Here is an 11253-nt window from a genome sequence, read left to right on the forward strand (position 1 = left end):
ACTCTCACACACACACACACAAAATATGTCTAATGAATACAGTACTGTAACTCCTTATGACTGTGTAATTAATAAATTTAATGATACAAAACTAAGAAAAAGCCCCACCCAAAAATCTGTTACATTTTTTGTTTATGTTGTAAAACAACACTCGAATTTTCTATCCATTCGTGAAAAAATAATTGATAGAAAATAAAAGTCTTTGTTAATTTTTATCAGATTTAAATTGGAATTTAAATCAATGATTTTTGGAATCAAACAATCGTAATCCCAAAGACACTTCATACTGTACATTACTGTACCGTATAGCCAATGTACAGTTGTGCACAAAGAGAAAAAAAGGGAAAGAAATAGCTAAGTTTCAGATCAGAATTCACTTTCACTTACATCAATTTCTTGGATAATGTCTCTTATTTTGCTTCCTCCGTCTTTCATTCTGATCACTTTTACCCTCTCTTCCAGTGTCAGAGCTCTTCTTGTCTTCGCTGCTTGGCATCCAAAGGTCCGTTTTGTAGCCATTTTAGCAATGCAACGAAATACTTCTGGATGACTGCGCATGTGTAAACCACTGTGGTGGTTGCTGTTTCAGTTTCGGAGCAAAGCAGCAGAGGTCGCTGTTGGCTGAGGTTGGATTAGACTTTTGCAGAAGGTTTGTTTTCGTTGTTGTGAATCTCCGCGAGGCAAGAGCAGAGAAAACGATTTCGTATAACGGAACAGGGGGATTTTTCGTCGTAGGGGGAGCAGAAAAGTGGGAATGCCTTTAATGCATGACCATTTTTTCACATTAGGGGGTATTTTTGCCCATGTAGGTTGCGCTGTAGAGGAGTTTCACTGTACCACCAAATTGTTCGTCCGGGTGCATGTCAAAGGAAACGCCCTCGGTATGCCAGAACACCCACCATGAAGCAGAGTGGTCTGATAATATCACAAGTAAAACAAAAATGAAGATGCACCTATTTTTCACGCTTCACTGCAGCAGTCCGCAGTCTCCTGGACTAATTAAACAGATGCTTAGGAGAGAGAGAATGAGTTATCTAAACTGGACCTTGAACATATAGTACATGTGAACACAATCATTCTACATATGAAATGAAGTTCTCAGAGTTAAGATACAGTACCACATCTTGATAATGCAATTAGAAATCAAACTAAAATGGAGCCTCCAAGGTGCAACACAGTTTCGTAGCACTCTTCGGCCTTTGTTTGGTTCATACAGTATTTCAAAAGTCATGTTTCCACATTGAATGACTGACACTCAGCAATTTCAAAACATGACATTCTTACCGTGGAACTTTTATGAACTGAATAGGAAAGTTTTGAGTTCCACAGAAGCCAAGACCTCATGAAGTGAACCGTGGTGCTCCCATGAATCCAGTAAATGTGTCAATCTTTGTGGTCTTTTGTGTATGATCACAATTTATTAATGGTTCAAAATATTACATTTTATCACATAGTTGAATCCCTTCTGCAAAAGAGACGTACAGTACAAGAAACGCTTTCCGAGAGAACGATAACAGCGGTGGCACTTTTACCAAGCCACGATTATATACTTGAGGGTGAGAGTGTAGATTCTAAAACTCCAAAATGAGAATATGTGAAGGACTTCAAACTTGAACCTTATGACCTCCAGGGCCACGACAGAAGCATGATTTTACTTTGGTCTCCTCTATTGGCAAAAAGATAGAAGTTAGGACCTTTTTTTTCTGGCTTCTTGTGAACAGCGATTTCTGTTTGTAATTTGTCGATGCGGCTTTTCTGTAAATAAATATTTTTGTTGTTGCATTTTGTCTGAGCCTGCATTTCTTGGATCCAAAAATATCATTTGGTTCGGTCCGAACCTAACAGAAATGATGTCTTGTTTCCTTTTTTTTCACTGGGATGTGTGTGCCAGTATGTCGACACATGAATGTAAATGTGAAACCTCCCCCGCGAAGCTCAATAGACCAAATGAAATAAGACTTCTCCTGTGGTGAAACATGGAAGAAAACTAGCATTGGCTTGTGGAGTTTGAATAGTAGATGAGTGATTGCCAACTAGAGTGCCAGGGGTGAAATCTCCCTGCACAATATGCTAACCAAAATGGATGGAGTGTATCTCATTTGTTTTTAAAATATCACAGCATTCAATTTTACAGAATTATTTCAGTGGTTAAAAACACCTGGCACTGGTTTGTTTCCATCACGATCTCTAATACTGTAAGAACAAGAAAGTGAAGGAAGCAGGGAGGGTCATCCGTGATAAGCGTGTTTGAGAATGATGATGCATGCAAAACTAGTGAGTCTTGCTAAGACTAAAATCGGGCACATTCACGGTGTGTCGCTACTTACTCAGTCATTGAAACAACTTTGAGATGAAAGAGCTTACAGCTTGTCACGTTGTATACTGTATGCTAAAGAGGTGAGGTAATCAATGCTGTGCTTACTAAAGGTGCACCCATCAGAGATTGCACAACAATACCACTTAAACAAACCACATGGTTGTAACTTCCCATTTAACTCACTAAATGTATGTGCAGCCATAAGTACAAAATTACAATCATCACAGCAAAACTTTTTGTACAAAATACTTACCGCAGGAGGAGGAATCTATCTGTCATTATTGCTTGGCCTTGGCAGACGTCTACCTACAAAGTGCTCTTATGTAATCCTCCCCTGACTGTTTGTTTGCTTTTAGATGGTGTGGCCCCACTTCCGAATCCAAGGAATAATAAACTTGCCAACAATGAGTCCCCTGGAGGCCAATGCTGTTACCTAGCTGGCAGTGGCAATGAATGCTGAGAAAGCTACTGAGACGACACTTGACTGAACTGAAGGGTCTCTCTGACAGAGGTCAAACACAGTTTTGGGGAGCTGGCGGAGAGGTCAATATCGAGACCGCAATAATAAAAGTGAATCAGTATGATAATGGAATCCATAGCTAATCTGTGCTAAATTCATACAGACATTCATATTATTGATTCACAATGACTAAACGAAATAATAATGGATGTAGGAGATTTCGGATTTGGACTGAGGTGTCTAACTCAAACTGCATTATTAATAAAACACATTTCTACAACAATAACATTAAATATAAAAAAAATAAATAAAAAAAAATATATATAACATTTAAATATATTTTGAGCTAGCTTATCACTGAAACACAACCAAACAAGAAATACAATTATGCAATCTATACTATATAATTGTAACAGAACACAGTCAACGTCATCGGCGCCGGAAAACCAAAATATGATCCTGCATTTTAACCTGCGCTGTGATCCCCACGTGATCACTCAGCGAACTGCACGTCCCCCACCCTCCCCCCAACACATCAAATGTGGTGAGTTTGTCCTCCCTGAACACATATATGCACGTACACACAAGGGTTTTGGCATACTGTGCACTGGGAGCAGACAGGGTAAAGTCTATGATTTTATCGGTTGTATGACATTGAGCAGGTATTTGCACTCCTAGCAGAATAGGAGTTCAGAAGGCTTACATGCAGGTAATGGATATGAGTGGATCTATGTCATTTACTGGGTACTCACCTGGACAGGAGAGCAAAGACGGCACCGATAAGACCCTCATCCTGCTTCACTTCTCAGACTTCAAACTCCACATCCCTCCTGTAGTTGAAGTTGGTGTGAGGTGGCAAAAAAGGAGGGAGAGGGGATGAGGGGAAAAAGTGCTGGAGGTAAAGTTTCCCTTCATCATTTCTTTACTTTGTGCATTCATATGCTCTTGCTCAGCCGCAGCAAACAACTCTCCACACACTACTGGTTAAAATTAAAATAACAGGAAGAGAGCGAGGCAGCGAGGGAAGGTAGAGAGTGAGGGGAAGGAGAGAGAGTGAGGGGCAACAAAAGTATGCGCAGTCTCCTTTCAAATTTTAGAGGCTGGATTTCTGGCTGCAAGGCGAGCTCTACTGGGCATGCTCACAACTGAGGGACACACTCACTTCCTTTCTTGTTCTTGCCTTCCTCCTTGCATGATCGTCTGTCTCTATTATCATGTCGGTCCTTTCGAGTGAAGAATACTCAGGTCAGTCCTTGCAAACCTAGAAATTAAATACAATTAGAAAATCCATCCATTGCATCCATTTCCTGATCCGCTTATCCTCACAAGGGTTAGGGCGTGCTGGAGCCTATCCCAGCTGTCTTCGAGTAGTAGGCGGGGATACCCTGAACTGGTTGCCAGCCAATCGCAGCAATTAGAAAATGTAATGTTTAAAAACCACTTGCGGAAAGAAAAAATAAAATAACCTGACGTTGAAGCCAAGTAGAAAAGTGACACTCCACAACCAAGAAATTACTCATATTGTTGGTTTATAGGACATATCGAACACATTAAAATCATATGCATGCACTCATTTTGTGTAGACTGTGATGCAATATTTCACCCAAATGTCAAAGCAACCACACGAGAGCCATTGAAATAAGAAATGCACTACAGTCAAACTCCTCTACAAAGAAACCTACATGGGCAGAAATACCCTCTAGTGTGAAAAAAATCTTTATGCATTAACACCCTTCCCACTTTCCTGCCCCCTATACAACGAAAAAAAACCCTGTTGCGTTATACGAAATCTTTTTCTCTGCTCTTGCCTCGCGACGAGATTCACTACCATGAAGTCTAATCCAACAGCGCCCTCTACTGCTTCGTTCGGAAACGGCAACAGCAACCACCACACTTGTTTACACATGTGCAGTAGTCCAGGAAGTATTTGTTATTGTTAGTTTCAGACGCAGCAAGAATGTTGCATTGCTAAAATGGCTACAAAACAAGCCATTTTTTTGCTTTGGATGTCAAGCAGCTAAGACAAGAAGAGTTCTGACGCTGGAAGAGAGGGTAAAAGTGATCAAAATGAAAGACGGAGGAAACAAAATAAAAGACATTATCCAAGAAATTGATGTAAGTGAAAGTGAATGCTGATCGTAAATTTCGCAATTTCTTTCCCTTTTTTTCTTTCTACACTGACTATATGAAGTGTCAAATAAGTGTATGCTCATACTTATGCACTATAGGAATTAAAAAAAAAAAACAAGAGTACACATACGTTTGTGTGTGCGTGTAAACGTACGTTTGCACGTGTGTGTGTGTGTGTGTGTGTGTGTGTGTGTGTTTACATCTAAGATCAAATTTGCTACAGTGAAAACCCCCGTTGTGAAAAATTTCTTGCTGCAAACATGATTTCGTTGTAGAGGAGTTTCACTCTACTTCAATTTTGGTTGACGACAAAATGATCACCATATGCAGCATCAAATACGAAGTCTGTTTGCTTGAATTTATGCTTGCACCTCTGAGAGCCTTCTGAGGCTGACCAGCTATGGCGTAACTCGACGGTCCCCAAACACCGGGCCATTGATCAGTGCCCTTGGTCCACTTGGCCCTCCAACAGAGACTGATAGATTCAGAGATTGATCAGAGTCTGAAATAAGTTTTATTTTGAAATTCAGGTGCATCTGCTTGTGCCTCTTCACAAACGTCAAACCGCTCATCTTGGTCGTGTGATTTCGATGGAAAAAAAAGTAAGCTCACAAGTCAGAAAAATGAGAAAGAAATCAGAAAAGGCCAAATGATGAGAGACAGAAAAAAAACCCTGACCACTTAAAAGCAAATATCAGCAGTCATGTTTAAAATACAGGTTCATCATAGATTTGCAACAGGTGATGCTCATGCGCCAAGACCGCTCAACCTCTTTTTCTCCTGGTCAGCATAAGAAAACTGGCATGCAAATACAGTACAACATATTATACTTAGATCTGAGGTATGAGGCAATTGGGCCTTCAGAACTGCTTGGGCGCATGAAGAACAAGCATCTATTTAAAAAACAAGACTGGTTTAAGATAAAGCCAGAATATCCAGAGTGTGAATTCCTCTCTTCCATTTCCAACATGCTACCTTTGTTTAGCCAGACTTTCTTCAATCATAGCTACCAAAACCAAATTATGGAGCAGTGTGAACATACGTGCCACACCTGGAGTGTCATTGCGTCCTATTACCTCCAACATCGGACCGGCTCATTGAATTGAATCGAGTGCAGAGCTCCAAATAATTCCAACTACATTTAGCCTAATGGTAAGTTGTATTTTAATTTGTTTCTGTGCAAAATTCAGCTTTGTCTGAAACTATTCTATGGTGTAAAAAAGGTTGGGGACTGCTGCTATGTATTATACCGCGTATGATGTTTGTATAGTCCGCGATTCTAAAACTGTCGGTGCTATGTCATGCGCCCAAGCGCTGACCTAGATTCTTACCGGCAAATCATCTATGTATCAAAAGCAAGCAACTTAATGAGGACAGTACGTTCATGGAGCAACACATAGCGAATGCTCCTTCTACATCCTGAATTTGCCTCCCATATTTAAACCATCTTGACCAATTAGACGTGATGGATTTTTTGAAAAACGCTGAATCGAAAGCTGATTGAATAAATATTTTGTGTGCAAAAAATAATATTCTTTTAATAGGTAGCTGTCTAAACTTCTCATACTTCACTTCTTGGGGTCACTCGACTGAAACAACAATGTTATCTCGTCGACATCCTGAGGGGAGGCTAATCCATCCTGACTGTCTGAAGGGTGGCATTAAAGGCCAGCTGGAGGAAGTCCAGACGGCTGCAGGCTTGACCCAATGACTTCAGAGGTTATGCGAAGCAATAGGTCAACATCAGAGGTCAATGCCACGGTTGGACAAGGCCTAAACTCCTTGCGCCGAGCATGTAGCAGCTGATTGAGTGAAGGAAAATGGGGGATGGCGAGCGAATACAGAAAGTTCAAAATAAAGCAGAGGAAAAAAGTCAGTCAAGCTTGAAGGAGTCACAATCAAAACTCACTTCGTTGTTGGTTGCATTTTGCAACTGCAAACTTGGCGGTAATTAAAGGCTTTTTTTTTCCAGTCTAGACTGTTTTGGAAAGGTTATTAAAGGTGTGAGGAGTTGTGTTGGGTCCGGATGTTCAAGACTCATAGATACTGTCGATAATGGGATAATGGGATGAGGGATGAAAGAGAGAGAGAGAGAGAGAGAGAGAGAGAGAGAGAGAGAGAGAGAGAGAGAGAGAGAGAGAGAGACAGACAGACAGACAGACAGACAACATACTTGTTGGACAATTAAGGTGACTTCCAAAATGTGGTTATCGGCATCACAGTTCTTGTCACAACTGCTGTGTATGCAGACAAACTTGGAAGGACACAGTGCTCCACATGGTTCTTTGCATGTCCAAATATGTCACGTTTGAGAGGTGGTGGTGGACCCCAAAAAAGCAGGCAGGAGGGAGGAGCAGGGTGTACTTGACGAATTGTATTTAAAACAAAGAAAACTAAATCCAAAACAAAGTCCAAAGTAACAAACAAAAACCATGACTTCAACAAAAACTATCAATAACCAAAACACTACCAGAACAAACATGACAGCAGCAAAGGAACAGCAAACAAACGAACATGACAGTAGCAAGAGCAAACAATGACCAGACACTGAGCATTCGGGCGGGAGTCCTTTTATACAACTAATAATTACGTAACGACCAACAGGTGTGCAGCTGCAGGGGGAGCCCTACAGTGCCACCTGTTGGTCACAAACCAAATCATGACAAAATAAACCTGGATTCCAACTATTTCCAAGTGTACATCACGTATCGATGTTCTAATGTTCATTGACACACATTGTGTTGGAGGAGTTTTGCCATTATTTTTCCTCTTTGTACCAGAAAGCGATAGGAAGAGAAGTTGTTTTCTCTCCGAGAGAAGACATTTACAGACCAGGTTCTGGGTTCTTTGGCAATGTCAGAAACATGTGAGTTGATGGTTGAAACCTAGCCGGCTCTCCAAGTTCAAGACTGATTCATAAGCCCTCTCACCCGGGGTCTCCAAGGACCTCTGACCCCAACCGCTGTCTGGCCCTGGCCGATCCTACAGAGAGTCCCAGTGCTTCATAAATCCCTGTCATTAACTCCACATTGTATGCCCCATGGTCACAATTCGCCTTTTGGGGTTTAAATTAAACACAACACAATGGTCATCAACTTCATCCCCCCCTCCCCCTGCGCACCATCAAGCCACCCCATTGCCATCTGATGAGGGCATTGAGTGACAAGCTGCTTGCAGCCAATGAAGTCAATACACCTGCTCTTCCAAATACAGAAATCCAAAAAGGGTTATTGTGGTCAATTTGATATCTCGGTCAGTAAATTAAATTACAATGAACCATAAAGAACAATACTTATACATTGAAAAGTATCTAATTCACTGGCTTGCTCAAATCAGATAAACAAAGGTAAAACGATTAACAGAACTTAATTGACGGACAGTCTACCGTGGGGAAATTGGGCTGCAATGTCTTTGAAAAAGAGTCAACCAAAATAAAATTATAGGGATCAGAATAACCATTATTGCAAAGCACATGTGCAACACAAACAAATATCAGCCTTACTATGTGGATACGACCCTGTGATTGACCTATGACCACTCCGTGCTGGAGTCTGTCTTAGGCCCCAAGCAAAGTGGTATCGAAAACGAATTCAAGATGAGATGGATGTTGGTGAAATTATTACCTGTCGTCAAAACATTTAGAGTCACTCGAAAGTTAATTTCCAAAGTACATGTATTGAAAACTGTTAAGTGATGTAATGGACTATAAATCAAGTCAATCAGTATCAAGTCAAGTCAACAGTATTTATAGAGCACTTTCAAACAGCCATCGCTGCATACAAAGTGCTGTACATGGAGCAATTTAACATGCACAATAAACAGTAAGACAAATCGGTAATAAAGGCGGTAGAAAGCACCAAACAGTAAAACCAAGAACAAATCTAAGTCATGCTGAGTCGAATGCCAAAGAATACAAGTGAGTTTTGAAGATGGGCAGCGAGGAGGCTTGCCGAATGTTCAGTGGGAGGTCATTCCAGAGAGAGGGACCATCATCATCACAAAAGTGTTTGTGTGAGCAATATCTAATGTGTGAGCTGGATAAAAAATAAATTAATCAACTAAAATGAACATCCATCCATCCATCCATTTTCCGAACCGCTTGATCCTCACTAGGGTCGCGGGGGGTGCTGGAACCTATCCCAGCCGTCTTCGGGCAGTAGGCGGGGGACACCCTGAATCAGTTGCCAGCCAATCGCAGGGCACACAGAGACGAACAACCATCCACGCCCACACTCACACCTAGGGACAATTTAGAGTGTCCAATCAGCCTGCCATGCATGTTTTTGGAATGTGGGAGGAAACCGGAGCACCCGGAGAAAACCCACGCAGGCCCGGGGAGAACATGCAAACTCCACACAGGGAGGCCGCAGCTGGAATTGAACCCGGTACCTCTGCACTGTGAAGCCGACGTGCTAACCACTGGACTACCGGGCCTTCATACTAAAATGAACAATTTAATAAAAGTTAATTCGATTTCCCAGCATATTGATGAAATAAGCGGCTCAGGGGAAATCAGACACTTCCTTTTTCATCACAATAGTTTACTGCTCACAATGTTGTTATTATGGTATTCTGACTTCAATTTAAACAGCTGAGACAGTATAAAATATGGTGATAAAAAATTGCAGGGGGTTGAATCGATTTCCTTGATGTCTGTGGCAGCCTGTGTGGCACGACCAGGACAGAAGAAATACAACAGTAGACAATGCGGTAATTTGTACAAAATGTCTACCATCTTGCAGTGTGCAGAGCTCAGCATCAATGTGGTGCACTAGCACCACCATTTGAATTTAAGGCAAGCTGCAGCAGCCAGCCTCCCCAACCATACAATTAGCAGTTGGGATGACTGTCCCACAACAGCAACATATAGACCTCACTCAAAGATACATAACAAAGTCTGTGAAATATGTGTCATTTATAAAATTATACTGTTGCTGTACAGCGGTGGCAAACGAACAGCCCGAGTAAATGAACAGGCTCGATATTAGGCTTCTGAAAAGCTTGCTGATGATCTGATTATTTCAATTAGGTGTGTTGCAACAGAGAGAGATGGAAAATTTACAGGATGGCGGCCCTCTACGGCCGCAGTTCGACGCCGATGCAGACTTGTAGGGCAGCCAACTGCGACGGAAGTTAGCTGAGGAATCGGCACCAGTTCCAATCAAAGGTGTCGCACGACACCTGTAGCACAAGCACTCACTAAAAAGGCGGTGTGAGCAGCCTACCTCTTCCATTTGGCCACAGTCACGCGCCCGCTTACGGAGGTTCTGCTGACTGGTGAGAAAAACACAAATACTCCCAAATCTCGAAGATGAAGTTTGCTGTTACTTGTCAGGCTGCTGATTTGCAGAGCTGCAGATTTGGAAAGAGTATACGAATTATTGTATTAAATTATCAGTTTAATATCGTCGATCATGAAGTTTAAGTATTGGGAATTGAAGGTTTCTTAAAACGGTAATTGTCGCTCGTAAATTATGAATAGTTTGTCAGGCAGTTTCCTGGAGCTCATTCTACCCGATATTAGTCCGTTTTTGAAACGGACTAATAATAAAAAATAATATAATAATAATAAAAAGTAAATGTCACGAATCGTCAATTCGATGTGCGAAAGGAAATGGCAGAATCCGGGTAATCTCGTTTAAAAACAAACCCAAAAACAACAACAAACGGTATGAACTCAAATCCATGCCAATTTTAGCTCCATGTCGCCACCCTGCGGCCAGCAATTATATCACAGCACAAAGTGCAATCCAGGACATGTGGAACGCGAACTCAAATATCTTTAATTACCAATATCATCAGTTTTTAATCAGGATAAATTTCCTTTTTATACACAACCATTTGAGATAAAAAGTGCCTTCTTCGAGTGACAGGACTATGCTTTTGTGTCTCAGGAGCTGCTCTTGTTTGTGAGGGTATCAAATGTTTCCCCTCAGTCAATCATGAATTAATTGTAATCTTTGCCACTTATCTGTTCCTTTCATTCAGCGCAAATTTATCTTCCTTGACCTGGGTTTCGTACATGCAAAGAATCAGATAAAACATGAAGCTCTAATCTATGTCCCGTGCATGAATGCTGCCTGTGGTTGGAACCGTTTTTACATTCATTCGCGAAAGCATCTCTTGGCTGTATAATGTGACAAGCTGCATGTTACTGTGAAGTGACTCACCTCTAAATGGCAAATAAAGTATTTTAGGGAAACCTTTAGTAAGTACCGGTAAGTCTACGGTATTGTTTACACAGCCCATAATGACCTCTACACTCCCTCACAAAAAGTTGGCATGCGGGGGTCCACTACAGTGGACTTAACATGTTTAATTTTTCCCCTGAGAAAATGTATTTATT

The 11253-nt window shown here is 41.3% G+C and overlaps 1 protein-coding gene across 6 annotated transcripts in view; it reads right to left on the minus strand.

The window, feature by feature from the left end:
• LOC147197745 (protein CFDP2-like) overlaps positions 1-10267 on the minus strand; it is a 94929-nt gene extending 84662 nt beyond the window's left edge. For all 6 annotated transcript variants that reach the window (XR_015102495.1, XR_015102494.1, XR_015102492.1 and 3 more), the window contains exons 1-3: positions 10133-10267; positions 3940-4038; positions 3530-3607 (exon numbers count right to left, since the gene is read on the minus strand). The gene's annotated coding sequence lies outside the window, so the exon portion shown is untranslated. The remainder of the gene's footprint in view (positions 1-3529; positions 3608-3939; positions 4039-10132) is intronic.
• Between the last annotated feature and the right edge of the window lie 986 nt (positions 10268-11253).

The sequence above is a fragment of the Hippocampus guttulatus genome, chromosome 12, assembly GCF_054856545.1.
Source record: "Hippocampus guttulatus isolate MCC_2025c chromosome 12, RoL_Hgut_1.0, whole genome shotgun sequence".
Classification (NCBI taxonomy): Eukaryota; Metazoa; Chordata; class Actinopteri; order Syngnathiformes; family Syngnathidae; genus Hippocampus; species Hippocampus guttulatus.